This window comes from Chiloscyllium punctatum, chromosome 40 (genome assembly GCF_047496795.1).
Source record: "Chiloscyllium punctatum isolate Juve2018m chromosome 40, sChiPun1.3, whole genome shotgun sequence".
Taxonomy (NCBI): Eukaryota; Metazoa; Chordata; class Chondrichthyes; order Orectolobiformes; family Hemiscylliidae; genus Chiloscyllium; species Chiloscyllium punctatum.
In genome coordinates, this window is record NC_092778.1 from 5,643,993 (window position 1) to 5,662,921 (window position 18,929).

Genomic DNA, 18,929 nt, shown 5'->3' on the forward strand with positions numbered 1-18,929 from the left:
ATTAAAATCTCCCATGATTATCACAGTGTTTTTCTGACGAGCTCCCATTCGTTTTTCTACTGCATGGTTACTGTTAGGGGACCTATGCACCAGTTCTACAAATAATTTCCTGCCTTTATCATTTCTATCCAAACTGTTTCCACATCTGGATTACCTATATAATTCTCTATTTTGCTCATACCGCCATTAACTACCAGACTCATGCCACCTTTTCCTACTTTCCTATTGTTCCTAAATGAGCTGAACCATTCAAGATTCAGGCTCCATTTCATCTCATCCATTTGTAACACCTTCTCTGTAATGGCTACCAGATTGTACTAATGCGTTTCAATGTATGCTGTCAGTCTTTCATTTTGTTTTGAACACTATGTGCATTCATCTTTAGCTTTATAGAGTTGTAGATAGAATCGTAGAGATGTACAGCACGGAAACAGACCCTTCAGTCCAACTCGTCAATGCAGACCAGATGTCCCAACCCAATCTAGTCTCACCTGCCAGCAGCTGGCCCATATCCCTCCAAATCCCTCCCTTCCTATTCATTTACCCATCCAGATGCCTTTTTAATTTGCAATTGTACCAGCCTCCACCACTTCCTCTGGTAGCTCATTCCATACATGTACCACGCTCTGCATGAAAAAGTTGCTCCTGGGGTCTCTTTTATATCTTTCCCCTCTCACCCTAAACCTATGCCTTCTAGTTCTGGACTCCTCCACCCCAAGGAAGAGACTTTGTCTGTTTATCCTATCCATGCCTCTCATGATTTTATAAGCCTCTATAAGGTCACCCCTCAGCCTCCAATGCTACAGGGAAAACAGCCCGAGCCTGTTCAACTTCTCCTTATAGCTCAAATTCTCCAACCCTGGCAATATCCTTATAAATCTTTTCTGAACCCTTTCAAGTTTCACAGCATCTTTCCAATAGGAAGGAGACCAGAATTGCACACAATATTCGAAAAGTGGCCTAACCAATGTCCTGTAAAGCTATAACATGACCTCCAACTCCTGTACTCAATACTCTGACCAATAAAGGAAAACATACCAAACGCCTTCTTCACTATCCTATCTACCTGTGACTCCACTTTCAAGGAGCTATGAACCTGCACTTCAAAGTCTCTTTGTTCAGCAACACTCCCTAGGACCTTACCGTTAAGTGTATAAGTCCTGCTAAGATTTGCTTTCCCAAAATGCAGCACCTTGCACTTATCCAAATTAAACTCTATCTGCCACTCCTCAGCCACTGGCCCATCTGATTAAGATTCTGTTGTAATCTGAGGTAACCTTCTTCACTGTCCACTACACCTCCAATTTTGGTGTCATCTGCAAACTTACTAACTATACCTCATATGCTCACATCCAAATCATTTATGTAAATGACGAAACGTAGTGGACCCAACACCGATCCTTGTGGCACTCCACTGGTCACAGGCCTCCAGTCTAAAAAACAACCCTCCATCACCACCCTCTGTCTTCTACCTTTGAGCCAATTCTGTATCCAAATGGCTAGTTTTCCCTGTATTACATGAGATCTAACCTTGCTAACTAGTCTCCCATGGGGAACCTTGTCGAGCGCCTTACTGAATCCATATAGATCACGTCCACCACTCTGCCTTCATCAATCCTATTTGTTCCTTCTTAAAAAAACTCAATCAAGTTTGTGAGACACGATTTCCCACGCACAGAGCCATGTTGACTATCCCTAATCAATCCTTGCCTTTCCAAAGACATGTACATCCTGTCCCTCAGGATTCCCTCCAACAACTTGCCCACCATCACGTCAGGCTCACTGGTCTATAGTTCCCTGGCTTGTCCTTACCAACTTTCTTAAACAGTGGCACCACATTAGCCAACCTCCAGTCTTCCTGCACCTCACCTGTGACTATCGATGATACAAATATCTCAGCAAAAGGCCCAGCAATCACTTCCCTCGCTTCCCACAGAGTTCTAGGGTACGCCTGATCAGGTCCTGGGGATTTATCCACTTTTATGCATTTCAAGACATCCAGCACTTCGTCCTCTGTAATATAGACATTTTTCAAGATGTCACCATCTATTTCCCTACATTCAATATCTTCCATATCATAGTAAATACTGATGCAAAATATTTGTTTAATGTCTCCCCCATCTCCTGCTGCTCCACCCAAAGGCTGCCTTGCTGATCTTTGAGGGGCCCTATTCTCTCCCTAGTTACCCTTTTATCCTTAATGTGTTTGCAAAAACCCATTGGGGGGATTTTCCTTAACTCTATTTGCCAAAGCAATCTCATGTCCCTTTTTTGCCGTCCTGATTTCCTTCTTAAGTATACTCCTACTTCCTTTATACTCTTCTAAGGATTCACTCGATCTATCCTGTCTATACCTGACATATACTTTCTTCGTTTTCTTAACTAAGCCCTCAATTTCTTTAGTCATCCAGCCTTCCTTTCACCCTGACGGGAATACACTTTCTCTGGATTCTTGTTATCTCATCTCTAAAGGATTCCCATTTCCCAGCTGTCTCTCTACCTGCGAACATCTGCCTCCAATCTGCTTTTGAATGTTCTTGCCTAATACTGTCAAAATTTGCCTTTCTCCAATTTAGAACTTCAACTTTTAGATCTGGTGTCTCCTTTTCCATCATTATTTTAAAACTAACAGAATTCTGGTCTCTGGCCCCACAGTGCTCCCCCACTGACACCTCAGTCACCTGCCCTGCCTTATTTCCAAAGAGTAGGTTATATTTTGCATCTTGTCTAGTAGGTGCATCCATATATTGAATCAACACATCTTCCTGTACACACTTAACAATTTCCTCTCCATCTAAACCCTTAACAATATGGCAGTCCCAGTCTACGTTTTGAAAATTCAAATCCCCTACCATAGCCACCCTATTATTCTTACAGATAAGTGAGATCTCCTCACAAGTTTGTTTCTCAATTTCCCTCTATTAGGATGTCTATAATACAATCCCAATAAGATGATCATCCCTTTCTTATCTCTCAGTTCAACCCAAATAACTTCCCTGGGTGTATCTCCGGGAATATCCTCCCTCAGCTGTAATGCTATGCCTTGTCAAAGACTCCACTCCCCCTCCTCTCTTGCCTCCCTTTCTATCTTTCCTGTAGCATTTGTATCCTGGAACATTAAGCTGTTATTCCTGTCCATCCCTGAGCCATGTCTCTGTAATTACTATGATATCCCAGTCCCATGTTCCTAACCATGCCCTGAGTTCATCTGCCTTCCCTGTTAGGCCTCTTGCATCAAAATAAATGCAGTTGAATTTATCAGTCGTATCTTGTTCTTTGCTTTGTCCCTGCCTGTCCTGACTGTTTGACTTACTACTTTTCTCAACTGTACCAGTCTCAGACTGATCTCTTTCCTCACCATCTCCTTCGGTCCCATCTCCTCACCTTCATAGTTTAAATCCTGAGCAGCTCTAGCAAATTTCCCTGCCAGTATATTAGTCCCCTTTCAATCCAGGTTTCAATCCTTCTTGTACAGGTCACTTCGACTCCGAAAGAGATTCCAATGATCCAAAAATGTGAATCCTTCTCTCATACACCAGCTCCTCAGCCATGCATTCATCTGTTCTATCCTCATTTTCTTACCCTCACTAGCTCGCATCTTCGGGAGTAGTCCAGATATTACTACTCTTGAGGATGTCCTTTTTAAGTTCTTGCCTAACTCTCTATACTCTCCCTTCAGAATCTCATCCTTTTCCCTTCCTATGTTGTTGTTTCCAATGTGTACAATGATCTCTCTCTCTTTCACTCTTTCTCTCTCTCTCTTTCTCTCTGTCTTTCTCTCTCTCTCTGTGCTCTCTCTCTCTCTCTCTCTCTCTCTCCTCTGCACTGACCTCACCATGTGCTGCCTTTGTCTGTTCCTGGCATGGCCGCACCTGGAATTTGAGGGAATCACCTCCAACACCTAAAATAGCTCAAAAAAGGAGTAGCCTGTTACAGCCAGAAATGTTTCTCGCCCTCGATCACATCCCCTTGCTCTTGTAAATTCCTCATTGCTTCTGTCTCTCCAACTGATCCATTCGATCTAATAGAATTTGCAACTAGTGGCATTTATTGCAGATGTAATCCTCAGTAACACATAAACTCTCCGTAAAACTCCCACAGCTGACAAGAAGAACATATCATTCTACTAAAGGCCATTTTTGCTTCTTTTAATGTACAGATCCAAAAAATAGCACTATCTTATTCCTCTACGAAATCGTTTTACTCTTTTTGTATATTTTCTGTTGGTTGTCTCTTACATTCATACTCTCACCCTTTCCTGTCATAGTCTATCATTTCCTGTATTAATACCTTTCTCTTCGGTCTTGACCTGACACTTTGATTTACTGTTAATACTTAAATTTGATCCCTTTCCTCCACAATTTAGTTTAAAATTCTCTCTACTTCTGTAGTTTTGTGGTTAGCAAGAATATAGAAGCTAGCATGTTTCAAATGGCGATGGTCCCATCGGTACAGATCCCACATTTCTCAGTGTTGGTACCAGAGTCCCATTAACTGAAATCTTACTTCCCCCACTGCAGTCTTTGACCTTTACATTTGTTCCTCTAATCTGATTTGCCCTTCACCAATTTGCATGTGACTGCAGAAATTAGACCTTTTGTGGTGAGTATCTTACTTTAACACTAGCTCCTTATACTGGTTAGATTAGATTAGATTCCCTACAGTGTGGTAAAAGGCCCTTCAGCCCAACCCAAACCTCCGAAGAGTTACCCACCCAGAATCATTTCCCTCTGATTCATGCACCTAATTAGCATGGCCAATTCACCTAACCTACACATCTTTGGACTGTGGGAGGAAACTGGAACACCCAGAGGAAACCCACAGAGACACAGGGAGAATGTGCAAACTCCACATAGACAGTCGCCCAAGGTTGGAATTGAACCTGGAACCCTGGTGCTGTGAGGCAGTAGTGCTAACCACTGAGCCACTGTGCTGCCCCTGATGTGAAACCTTTGTGTTTGTCCTGCCTATGTTATTGCCAGCTACATAGACCGCAATGACTGTATACCCCCAACAACCCTCCCCCGAACCTCCTCCACAGCAAGTTTCTCTCCAGTTTTGAGCAGGAGTTATCTGAATTGGGGTGGGGGGGATGGGTAGGGGGAGATAATCCAGAGCTTCAGCTAGTGTTCTGGGGACCTTGGTTTGGAACCCAGCATGGCAGATTGTGAAATTTGAGTTCAATAGAAACCTGGAATTTAAAACTAGTGCAATGACCACTATGTAAACATTGTCTATTGTTGAAAAACTCACTAATGTCTTTTAGAGAAGGAGATTTGAGTTCTTACCCAGTCATGTGACTCCAATCTACAACAATATGATTAGATCTTAACTACCCTGTGAAATTGTCCAGAGAGGTAATTAGCGATGGACAACAAATTCAGTGAGGCGAAAGTGAGGATAGCAGATGCTGGAGATTAGAAGTAAGAGTGTGGTGCTGGAAAAGCACAGCAGGTCAGGCAGCATCCGAGGTGATGCTAATAGTCCACTTAAGAGATACTCACCAAATAACCAATTTCTGTTCCTGTACCATAATGTGAATTCCTTGAGGCTGAAAAGGTTTAGTCAATATATCTATCCCTTCTATTCCTTCACTCTCTGGATCAATGAACTCTGGCAGTCTATTCAAGTCACACTCAAGCGCTGAGTCACACTGAGTTGGTTAGTTTTTATATGTTCCAACACAAACGCCACCATCGTAATGAATGGTAGACCAAGCTCGAAGGGCTGAATGGCCTACTCATACTCCTATTTTCTATGTTCCTAAAGGCCTGTCTGACTGACTGAATGAGAATTTAATTTTTGCTGCTTCTTTGTTAAGCTGCCTTTTAGCTGGAACCCTCGCAAAAGCACTTTTGAAGTTTGGCAAGTACAGAATTTAAACTAGATTTCAGCTTAATGTCAACTAGAAATTACGAACTAAATTCGATTTGCACAAAATAATAATTTATTCTTTTTTACCAACAACTGCATGCACAAAGTACTTGGTCAAACTGAGTATACTAGCTGAATTTATATCCTCCTAATCCACGATGTCCCTGTTTTCAAATTTGATTCCACTGACAATAAAGCCAAACGTTTGGTTGTAGTTTTCTCAGTTTGGTTGTAGTTATAACTTTAGCTCTGAACCTGGGCAGATTGTTGGATGAATGTTGGAGAAGGCAAAACTTGTCAATGCTACCCCATCTCCTTTTCAACCCTTACTGTCCACTTGCTCCCACTAACTAGCCGTCAGGAGTAGGCTTTATTGAACCACTTGCTGCCACCAATATTTAGTGTATGTTTGCTGTCGCCATTGTATTGTATCCACAAACAGTCACCATGATACCTTTTTGTTGTTCTTTATGCATTATTCCACAAAATAATATGGATGGTGTAGTCCATCTTCTGTGAGGTAGATGAAATTTATTTGCAATGCTAATTATTTACAATGCAATCATTTACTGATGTTACTGAACATTACACACGACTGACTACATTGACTCAAATATGGTGTGATCAGGCAAGGCATGGAAGATTGCATGTCAGAATTTCATTGAGCCATCTTAAAGGTAGAAGCTTGTCTGGTCTGGATTATATACTGTAATAGTCCAGGCAGTAAGGATAAAGTCACCATAGTCCTACAAGATCATAGGTCTGCTCTCTCATTAGATAGAGATTGGTAGTGGCTCGACCTGAGGGTCATCACATTTCCTTGCAAAGGGCAAGGATCAGAAGGAGAGTCCTTTATGGTAACCTCAACCAATGTGGGAATTGAAACTACGTTGTCAGCATCACCCGATATTGCAAACCAGCCATCCAGCCAATTGACCCTCATGATGGACAGTGTTTTTGATTTGAAATTGTGGTGTTCTTGATCACTGCAGAGGACAGTGGGGCCTGGAGTCATACATCAGCCCAGGGTGGGCAAAGCAGCAGCTTTCTTTTTCTAAAGCATAACCCAATGCTTCATGTTGGCACTGAAATGGCGTCTACATGGAACCACTATCGGGACTGTCCTTGCAAAATGATTAATGTTAATCTGTGCTGAAAATGTGTTGCTGGAAAAGCGCAGCAGGTCAGGCAGCATCCAAGGAGCAGGAGAACCGACGTTTTGGGCATGAGCCCTTCTTCAGGATTCCTTCCTCATGCCCGAAACGTCGATTCTCCTGCTCCTTGGATGCTGCCTGACCTGCTGCGCTTTTCCAGCAACACATTTTCAGCTCTGATCTCCAGCATCTGCAGTCCTCACTTTCTCCTAATGTTAATCTGTGCAAAGATTTAAGCATCCAACACTGAATGATTATAGATATGAAACTTGTTACTCTTGTACTAAAGAACACGTGAAATTCACGCTCCATCATATTTTAGTGCCTTCCATTAATGTAATTCAATTTGAGGGAAGAGCACCACCTAGTGGACCTTCTACATTAGCTTGCCAATCTCCCTCTTGGCCAATATTTTAAATATTTCTAATAAAGTTCAAATTATGTAGGAATTAGAATAGACCATTGAATTGTTTACAATTGGTTTACTATTCAGTCAACTCAAGGCTAGTTTTTATCTCATCCCCATTAACACCATATTCCTTAACGATTAAAAATTAGCCAATCTTAGTCTTGAAAGCTTTGAGAGACTCCCAGCAGCTACAACCTTTTGGAGCAGAGATTTCTGATACTGTTTTGTGGAAAAAATGGTTCCTGATTTTGTTCCTGAATAACTTGGCTCTAACTTTAACATTGTTTAACATTTCCCAACCAGCTGAAGTTGGTTCTTTGTACCAACACCATCAAATCCTTTTGTAATTTTAAACATTTCAATTAGACTAATCTTTAATATTCCAAATTCAAATGAGTACAAATCAAGGTTATGTAACCTGTACTCATAATTAAAGAAATTATATCCTCCAGTCCAATTATTGGCTGAACTATGAAACCCAACAACAGTATTTGCATGATTCATGTAGGATATTGTAACAGCTCTGATTCTCATATTTCAGAATCACCTCAATGTATTGACCTATCCCAAAGCACTTCTTAGGGTCTAGAGTTTGTTATGTGTGTCGCCATAGTCTTACCAGACCATAGGGGCTATTTTCTCCTTAGAGAGAAGTGACAGGTGGTGATTTAACCTGAGGGCCACCAGACCTCAGCTGAGGGAAAGGGTTGAGAAGGACAGTCCTTCATGGTAACCTCAAACTGGTGATGGGAATTGAACCCATGCTGTTGGCATCGCACTGCTTTGTAAACCAATAATCCAGCCAACAGAGCTAAACCAATTCCCCTGCTCAGATGTGTTATTGTGCACCTCTGAAGCAGGTGGGTCTTTTGCCTCAGAGGTAGGAACATTACCATTGCACCACTAGAAAGAAAAAGTGAGGACTGCAGATGCTGGAGACCAGAGTTGAAAAATGTGGTGCTGGAAAAACACAGCAGGATAGGCAGCATCCGAGGAGCAGGAGAATTGACGTTTCAGATGCTGCCTGGCCTGCTGTGTTTTTCCAGCACCACATTTTTCAACAGTGCACCACAAGAGCCCTCTTTCCACTGCACCTGATCGGCCTATGCAGTCTCCCAGCTACATACTAACCAGGCTTGTGTCTGCTTAACTTCAGAAAGCAAGTATTTACAGATTGTATGGTTTTACGCCTGACTCAGCATCTATTACTCTTAGAACACAGTGACTCTTGCATTGGCAAATTGGATAGATTTCTATGCCTGTTATGTTATCCGTGGTTCAATTGGTAGCACTGTTATCTCTGAGTCAGATAGATCAAGGCCAATGGGAGCAGTTTCTCTTTATCTACTGTGTCCACATGATTTTGAACACAGCTGCCAAATCTCCTTTCAGTATTCTCTTCCCCATGGAAAACAGACCTAGCTTCTCCAATCTACCCTCATATCTAGAATCCCTCATTCCGACAGCCTCTCTAGAACCCCCACATTCCTTTTGAAGTGTGGTTCCCAGTCTTAGACATGAGAGTTTCACTCAGGCCAAACCAGAGATTTTTAAACATTCATTAAAACATTCTGTATTGTTCGATTAATAACGCTCTGGATCATGTATGCTCTTCGGCCATTTTCTCAACCTGTGTGATGATTTGTGTTCAGGTAGCTAAGTTACTGCACAGATTTTAGAATTGTGCCCTATAGTTTTTATTGCTTCTGCTTGATGTTCCTACTAGAGAAAGAGCAATACTTGACCTTCTGTTGGGAAATAAGGCAGGTATCAGTGGGCGAGCACTTTGAGGCAAGTGATCATAATCCTATTAGGATTAAAATAGTTATGGAAAAGAATTGATCAAAAAGTTAAAGTTCTAAATTGGAGTAAGGTCCGTTATGATAGTATTAGACTGGAACTTTCAAAAGTTTATTGGGACAGACTATTCACAGGTAAAGGAATGATTTAAAAATATGAGGCCTGTAAAAATGAGATAAAAAATGTTCAGAAACAGATTATTCCTGTTAGTGTGAAGGATAAGGCTGGTATGTGTAGGATATGCTGGAAGACAAGAGCAATTGATGTTCTTGTCCAGAAAAAGAAGGCAGCATAATCAGGTATAGACAACTGGGGTTGAGTGAATCCCTATAAGAATATAGCGGTTGTAGGAGTATACACAAGAGGGAAGTCAGGAGTGCAGGAAAAGGGGGCATGAAATAGCTTTGGCAAATAGGATTAAGGAGAATCCAAATGCTTCGATAAGTACATTAAGCACAAAACAATAACTAGGGAGAGAATATGGCCTCTTACAGATCAACAAGGCTGTCTATGTGTGGAACCACAGTAGATGGGTGAGATATTAAATGAATATTTGGCATCAATATTTACAGTGGAGAATGAAATGGAAGCTAAGGAACTTTGGAAAATAAATAGTGATGTCTTGAAAAAAGTTCTTATTACAGAAGGGGGTACTGGAGATCTTAAAACACATGAAGGTAGGTAAATCCCCAGGATCTGATCAGGTGTTTCCCAGAACTTTGGGGAAAGCTAGGGAAGAGATTGCTGGCCTGTTGCTGAGATATTTGTGTCATCAATAGCCATGGGTGAGTAGCCAGAAAGTTGGAAATTGACTAATTTAGTGCCATTTTTTAAAGAAAGATGGTAAGGAAAAGCCAGGGATCTATAGACTGGTGAGCCTGACCTCAGAGGTAGGTAAGTTGTTGGAGGGGATTCTGAGGGATAGGATTTACGTGCATTTGGAAAGCCAAGGACTGCTTAGGGGTGGTTATCAATGGCCTAGTGGTATTATTGCTAGACTGTTAATCTAGAGACTCAGGTAATGTTCTGGGGAGTCAGGTTCAAACCTTACCACAGCAGACAGTATAATTTGAATCTAGTAAACTCTGGAAGTAAGAGTCTAATGATGACCATGAATATATTATTGGAAAAACTCATCTATTTCACTCATCGCCTTTAGGGAAGGAAGCTGCCATCCTTGTCTGGCCTACATGTGACTCCAAGACCCACACCAATATGTTTGACTCTTAACTATCCTCTGGGCAATTAGGGATGGACAATAAATGCCAGCGATGCCTTCATCTTATGAATGAATAAAATAAAAACTTGACACGATGCAGAAAAGGTTTATGAGGATGTTGCTGGGACTATAGAGTTTGATCTATAGGGAGTGGCTGAATAGGCTGGGGCTGTTTTCCCTGGAGCATCAGAGTCTGAGGGGTGATCTTACAGAGGTTTATAAAGTCATGAAGGGCATGGACAGGGTGAATATCTAAGGTCTTTTTTCGAGGGTGGGGAGTCCAAAACATAGAGAACATTGGTTTAGGATGAGAGGGGAAAGGTTTGTAAAGGACCCAATGAACAATGTTCTCATGCAAAGGGTGGTACGTTTATGGAATGAGCTGCCAGAGGAAGTGGTGGAGGCTGGTACAATTGCCACATTTAAAAGGCATCCAGATGAGTATATGAATAGGATGGGTTTACAGGGATATGGGCCAAGTGCTGGCAAATGGGACTAGGTCAGATTGGGATGTCTGGTCAGCGCGGATGAGTTGGACTGAAGGGTCTGATTCCGTGCTCTATGACTCTATAACTCTGTAAATGTCTCATTTCCCACTCCACTTCCCATGTATATGCCCAGTCTAAGTCATTTTGAAGTTTATCAACAACTTCCTCAAAGTTCACTTCAACTTTTTTGTTAGCTGTGAGTTTTGAATTTGATGTCCTGCACACCAAAGTCCAGCTCATGAATATATATCAAGAAAAGCAATGTTCCTGGTACCAGCCCTTCGGGAACTCTGCTGTGAATCTTCTTTATGTCTGAGAAACAACCATTTGCCACAATTCTGTTTCTTACCTCTCAGTCAGCTTTGTGTTCATGTCGTCACTTTCCCTTTATTTCAAGGATTTGGAACTTACTGACAAGCTGTTATGTAACACTTTCCAAATTGTTTGTTGGAGGTCCATATACACCACACAACTGCATTTCCCACATTCACTGTCTCGAATACCTCATCAAAAAACTGTATCAAATTAAAGTCTTTAACAAATCTGTGCAGGCTTTCATTAGCTAATCTTGTCCAAGTGACTTAATTTTGTCCAAAATTATCATTTCTAAACGTTTCCCCCATGGAGTTTAATTGTAGTTATGCCCTTTTGAAACAGGGTGTAACATTTGGAATTTTCCAGTTCTCTGGAATTCCTCCTTTTGAAGGGAGGATTAAAGATACTGGGCAGTCGCTCCTTAATTTCCCCGCAGAAACCTTGAATGCATCTCATCTGATTCTGGGCACTTTGAACCTTAAGTCCAATAGACATTTTGGCACCCATTCTTTATCAATTGTTAGCCTATTTACTATCTCAGTGACCTCCTCTTTCATTATGACTTTGGTAGCAGCCTCTTCCTCAGTAAATGTGGACGTAAAATGTTCATTTCATATCTCAACCAGGCCCACTGCTGCCTGCATAGGTCTCCTTTTATGTCCCTAACCTGCTTTAAGCTTCTGCTCTTTTATGTTAGGTACTCGTCTGAGTTTTCATCACTCAGCTTGGCCCTCACTTGTATTAACAGCCTCACGTTTGTCATACACATTTCCTTTTTCACTTTCACCTTCATCTTACTCTCTGTCATCTCTTCATTATCCACAGAGCTCTGCTTTGTTTGTTCTACCTCTCGTCCAAATTGGAATCTATCACAACTGTCCCTGAACAAATTCCTCATTAAAGGCAGCCCATTGTTCCATTACAATTTTGCCTGGCAATCGTGCATTCTCATTTATCTGGGACAGTTCTGTTCCCAACTCAATAAAATTTGCCAGATTATCTGGCCATTATCATTCTGCCATGTGTGGATGCCTGCTTCTGAAATTTCCTACAAGATAACAGCAACGACATTTCAAAAGTACTTAAATACCAGCAAAGTGCTTTAGGATGTCCTGAGATTATGAAAGAGACTATAACAAACAATCCTTTCATACTCCCACACACAGCATTGAGCTGGAGGAAGTTAAGCATTGGTCTGGTGATAATAGATCTGAAGAGATTCTTGAACAGAATACCATAGCCTGAATCACTGGTCCTTACAGACAGCTGGGGATACCAAATATTCACACTGACAGATTATCCCCTCTCCTTTCAGTAACTAAAAAATCCAGCTACAGCAGGGAAAGGAGTGGAATAGTGGAAGAAGGGATGGGAAGGATAAGGAAGTGGAAGGAGAAGAGTTGAAGGGGAGAGGGAGAGAAACAATAGGGGAAAATAAAGAAAAAGGAAGGGGAAGCTACAAGAAGAGTTGGGGTGAGAGAGAGAGAGAGAGAGAGAGAGAACACTCATTTTAGTTGCTATATTTGTTTTCCTGATTATGAAAATCCTTAACCTCGAGAACTAATGCCCTTAAGTCTTGGACAAGATAAATGAGCTGTAATTTTACAAAACGTTTTGAGTTTTTGAAGTGACTGTTTGTCTGTCTAACCCTATGTAGAATTGTGAGTCGACAATAAGTTGAAGCATGAGGAAATGGAAATTCTAATAACGTTAAGTGATATATGAATGTTTAGGTGAGGACCTTGGGACTGAGGAGCACTGTTGGGAATCAGGACAGCAGAGGAAGCTTTACTCTGCATCGAGGCAATTGCCTTACGAGACTTTGGCTTGGCATTAAGGAATAAAAAAAAATCAAATTGGAGTAACGTCTGCACTGTCAAACATCAACAACTCTCTGTATATATCCCCAAATGTCATCCCTTTTCAAATATATCTATATAATTGGAATAATGTAATTAGTAAATGTTATAGGAAAGACTGTACAAGGTTAAGACCATCAGTTATAGGAGCAGAAGGAGGCCATTCAATCTATCAACTCTGCTCTGCCACTCAAAGAGATCATGGCTTTTCTGATAATCTGCAACTCTACTTTCCTGCCTTATCCCCAAAGTCCTTGAATCCCTTAATGATTAGAAATCTGTCTGTCTCAGCTTTGACAGCACTCATTGGTACAGTTCACCACTCTCTGAGAGAAAATATTCCTTCTCATCTCATTTTAAGGGTGGGACTTCTTACTCTGAGATGAAGCCCTCTGGTCCCACAAGGGGAAACAGCCTCTCCACATCGACCCTGCCAAGCTCCTTTAAGAATTTTAGAAATTTCATTAAGGTTTCCACATATTCCTCTAAACTCTAATAAGCACAAGCCCAACCCTACTGAATTAACCTTTCCTCAGAAGAAAATCCCGCCATACCTAGGGGACAATGTAGTGAGCATTCTTTGGGCTGTCTACAATGCTAATATACCAAAGAGACCAAAACTGTTCACAGTATTCCAGGTGTGTTCTTACTAGTAAAGAGTGAGGACTGCAGATGCAGGAGATCAGAGTCGAGAGTGTGGTGCTGGAAAAGCACAGCTGGTCAGGCAACATCCAAGGAGCATGAGAATTAATGTTTCGGGCATAAGCCCTTCAACAGGAATGAGGCTGGTGGGTTAATGGGGCGGAGAGATAAATGGGAGGGGTGTGGGGCTAGGGGGAAGGTAGCTGGGAATGTGATAGGTAGATTAAGGTAGGGGGTAAAAGTGAGAAATTGGAGAGGAGAGTGGAGCAGATAGGTGGGAAAGAAGGTGGACAGGTAGGACTGCTCAAGAGGGTGGTGCCAAGTTGGAAGGTTGGGACTGGGATAAGGTGGGGGGAGGGGAGATGGGGAAACTGGTGTAATCCACATTGATCCCGTGAGGTTGGAGGGTCCCAAGGTAGAAGATGAGGTGTTCTTCCTCCTGGCGTCGGGTGGTTAGGGTTTGGTAATGGAGGAGGCCCAGGACCTGAATGTCCTTTGCGGAGAGGGAGGGGGAGTTAAGGTGTTCAGCCACAGGGTGCTGAGGTTGGTTAGTGCGGGTGTCCTAGAGATGTGGTCTCATCTACACTGGAGAAACAGGACGCCAACTTACAGATCATTCAGGGAACATCTCTGGGAAACCTGCACTAACCAACCCCACCACCCTGCGGCTGAACACTAAAACTCCCCCTCCAACTCCATCAACGACATGCAGGTCCTGGGCCTCCTTCAACACCAAATCCTAACAACCTGACTTCTGGAGGAAGAATGCCTCATCTTCCACCTTGGGACCCTCTATCCACACAGGATCAATGTGGATTTCACCAGTTTTGCCTCCCCCCACATTATCCCAGTCCCAACCTTCCAACCTGGCATCGCCCTCTTGAACAATCCTACCTGTCCATCTTCCTTCCCATCTATCTGCTCCATCCTCCTATCTGACCTATCACCATCATGCCCCCAACCTCATGTACCAATTGCATTTCCAACAGCCTTCCCCCCAGCCCCATTCTCCTCCCATTTATCTCTCAGCCCCTTGGTCCACCAGCCTCATTCCTGATGAAGGGCTTATGCCCGAAATGTGTTCTTACTAGTGTCTCGCATAGTTTGACCAAGACTCCTCTAGTTTTGTACCCCATTCCCTTTGAAATAAAAGCCAACGTTCCATTTGCCTTCCCTGTTACTTTCTGAAATTAGGTGCTAGCTTTTTGTGGTTCATGTATTAAGACCCTGAAATCACTCTGTGCTGCAGCTTTATCCTATGCCTCCTCATTTAAATAAAGCACACCTCTTCTATTCTTCCTGCAAAAGTACATGACCACAATTTTCCCACATTATATTGCATTTGCTAAGTTTTCGCCCACTTGCTGAGCCTGTCTACATGCCTCTGCAGACTCTTTGTCTCATCCCCACCACTTGCCTTCCCACCTTTTTTTTTGTGATCCAGAAGTTCTTCTTTCTACATTGGCTGCAGGGAGTCACCATCCTCAAATTAGACTACAAGCTGATTACTTATGCTCTGACACTTTCTGATTACCATCAACTACATTCAGATCCCTTTCCCTCAGACTCTCTTTTTCACTGAGTCTCAGTCTCTCTCTTACCCCTTCTTGCTCACTCTCTCCCACTATCCTTCTTTCTCTCTCACTCATACATCATTGAAGGGAAGATGTTGAATGGTGCTGCAGGAGCTGAGATAGGGTGCAAAGTTGCTGTCAACCATCCAAACACGATATTATCGAGAGGAGATCCAAGATATATTTGGAGGCAGGGCCGGGATATGGGGCATGGAATGCAGCCATCAATCATGTGACATATCAAAAGGGAGGGCATGGGGTACGAGTGAGTTGTCAAAATGAGAAGATGAATGAAACCATCTACCGTTATGGGACCACCATCGAGATTGAGGGGTGGATTCTGAGTTTTAAATTTTAGCTTAAGATTTACTTCATCCGATATTCTTAGAGCCCTTTTACAAACACATGTATTTTGTTAGCCTAAGAAGGGGAAGAGGCTATTTTTGTATCGATATACTCAACAATTCCACACTAAATTAAGCAGTGCCAGAAACAAGTGTTACAAGATGCACCTCAATTATGCTGTAATTGAAGAGCAAGTAATTAATAATCAGTACTGAATGAAGGCTTTATTTAATTAATAATTATGAATAAATATTAATAACTATGTCCAAATGGTATTCTAAGAGCAGACTTTGGGAACGGGTTCAGAAAAAGATCTCTAGGTGTCCTAACAGTGGTGTTGATCTTGCAAAAAAGCTTAAGAACACTGGCTTCTTTTTAAGATCAGCGTACACACTGAGAACTCCGTTATCTTAGAACAAGAGAAATCATGTAAGCATAGAAAGATCCAATTAACCATTATGACATTATAAGCGAATTGGATTTCAACAACTTATCATTAAGAGGGGTTACTCTCAGAAGGGATGATGAAGTAGGTGTGCTGATTGCCGTCTCTTCTTGAGTGTAGATCTGCCCCTTGTTTTAAATTGATCTGAAGGTATCTGTTTCATTAAGTTTATCTAAAGATATCTGTTTCATTAAAGCCAACCAGGGACTTCTTGTAAATATGAGAATTTAAGGTCAGGATAGTCAGTCAGGGACTTTAGAATTAGAATCTGGAAACAGGCCCTTCAGCCCAACAAGTCCACACTGACCCTCAGAAGAGTGTCTCACCCCGACCTCTACTCTACATTTACCCCTGACAAATGCACCTAATCTGCACATCCCTGAAAACACTTCGGGCAATTTAGCACAGCCAATTCACTGGACCTGCACATCTTTGGTTTATGGAGGAAACTGGAGCACCCAGAGGAAACCCACACAGATATGGGGAGAATGTGCAAACTCTACACAGACAGTCGCTTGAGACTGGACTCAAAACCGGCTTCTATCCAATATTTTTAGCAATTTTCAGGCACAGTTATTCAGTGACTCAGGTCAACATGAAAATGTGTTTTGTCTTGAGGAAGGAAGGATTTCCTGTCTGAGAGCTGGGGCTTGGATCCAGTTTGAGGTGTATTTTGTACTCCTGATGAGTACAATTTTGAATTGATTACTTAAACAGTTCTTAATTGTCAGCAGAGTATCTTACTTGATTGTATTGAATAAAATCCGATATTATTCATTCACTGAGTGCTCTAAACTTGCCACATGCTTATATCCATGTTGGCCTTGAAGCATTTGAACAACAAAGTTTGAAGGTGCTAATTTGAGTTTTTACATAAAGTGAGCTCACCAAATTAACTAAACTAAAATTATCCCTTTTAAAACATAAAGGCGGAGGTATGTATGCTGGGATGCAAAAATGCGTGGGAAAGCTAATGACACAAGGGCTTTACAGAGGGATATCGACAGGTTAAGTGAGTAGGCAAAAATTTGGCAGGTGGCATGTTGTGATAATATTATGGCTTTGAGTGGTGTATTTTGCCCTAGTTTTTATGAAGAAAGGTTAAGACAGTAGTATTGAGTGGTCTGTTCCAAGCCAATAAAGTAAACAGCTTGTGAGCCCTTAGGAATTATTTTAAAAGTTGGAACAATGGAAGTGCTACAAAGGGGTTGGGTCAACCTCCCACAGAAGCAGAATTTTAGTTTAACTTTCAAAAGCCTTTGGGGTTTGGAAGCTGCTTTACATCTCTCCCTGCTACAGCAAAATGCATTCTTTCTCTCTCTCTCTCTCTCACACACACACACACACACAGAGTTTTTTCTTGATGTTCTTTCCTCCTGGACTGGAGAAATGTTGCAGCAAGACAATTTATTTTACTGAATTTGCCTTTGCCAAAGATGTGTTTATGGGATGTTACTATATTGGAACAGTTGCTGTTTAATAGTTAAATTTACTATTATTCTATTAAGTTTTCCAACAGAATTAAGTTATTCCAATTCTTCTTTATTATGTTTGTACTTTAACTATACAAGAATAAAGTGTGTTTTGCTTCAAGCCTGGTTGTTTGATCAATTGAATAGCATTCAGAGTACAAGGCCCTACACTTGCCTTTAAAAATAAGGAAAAGTTGGGATCTAGGCTATCTTCTTAATATATTTTGAGGGTTTGGTCTGGTCCATATCAATATAATATGTGGAAATATGAGGTTATGCACTTTGGCAGGAAGAATGGAAAAGCTGAATATTATTTAAATGGGGAAAGACTGCAGCATACAGAGGTTTAGTGATGCTAGCGCAGGGATCACAAACAGATCACATCCCAGGTTCAGCAGATAACAGGGAAACCAAATAGAATGTTGACTTTATTTCAAAGGGAATGGAATATAAAAATAGGGAAACTTTTCTAAAACAATACAGGACATTGGTTAAATAACAGCAGGAATAATGTGAACATTTCTGGTCCCCTTATCCAAGGAAAGAGGCACTTTGGAGGTAGTACAGATAAAGTTCACTAGGTTGATCCCCAGGTACGAAGGGATTTTCGTATGAGGAAGGGTTAAGTAAATTGGGCTTGTGCTTAATTAAAGTTAAAAGAACAAGAGGAGGCCTTTTTGTGACATAGAACATTTTTAAGGTTTTGTTCGGCCAGATGTGGAGAAGTTGTTTCTCCTGGAGGCTGAAGCAATTTTTTATTATCGGCCAGAGGGGTTAAACGCAGGTGTGGCAGAGGGTTATTCCCAGGTGTAAGAGGTGTTTATTCCCAAGTGTGGAGGTGCCTATTCCCAGTATGGGACGTGTTTATTCCCAGGTATAGGAAATGTTTATTGTCAGGTATGGGAGGTGTTTGTTCCCAAGGTATGGGAAGTGTTTATTCCCAGGTGTGGGAGGTGTTTTTTCCCAGGTGTGGGAGATGTTTTTTCCCAGGTGTGGGAGGTGTTTAGTCCCAGTGTAGGAGGTGTTTTTTCCCAGGTGTGGGAGATGTTTATTCCCAGTGTGGGAGGTGTTTTTTCCCAGGTGTGGGAGGTGTTTTTTTCCAGGTGTGAGAGGTGTTTTTTTCCCAGGTGTGGGAGGTGTTTAGTCCCAGGTGTGGGAGGTGTTTATTCCCAGGTGTGGGAGGTGTTTTTTTCCCAGGTGTGGGAGGTGTTTAGTCCCAGTGTGGGAGGTGTTTAGTCCCAGTGTGGGAGGTGTTTTTTCCCAGGTGTGGGAGGTGCTTAGTCCAGTGTGGGAGGTGTTTTTTCCCAGGTGTGGGAGGTGTTTAGTCCCAGGC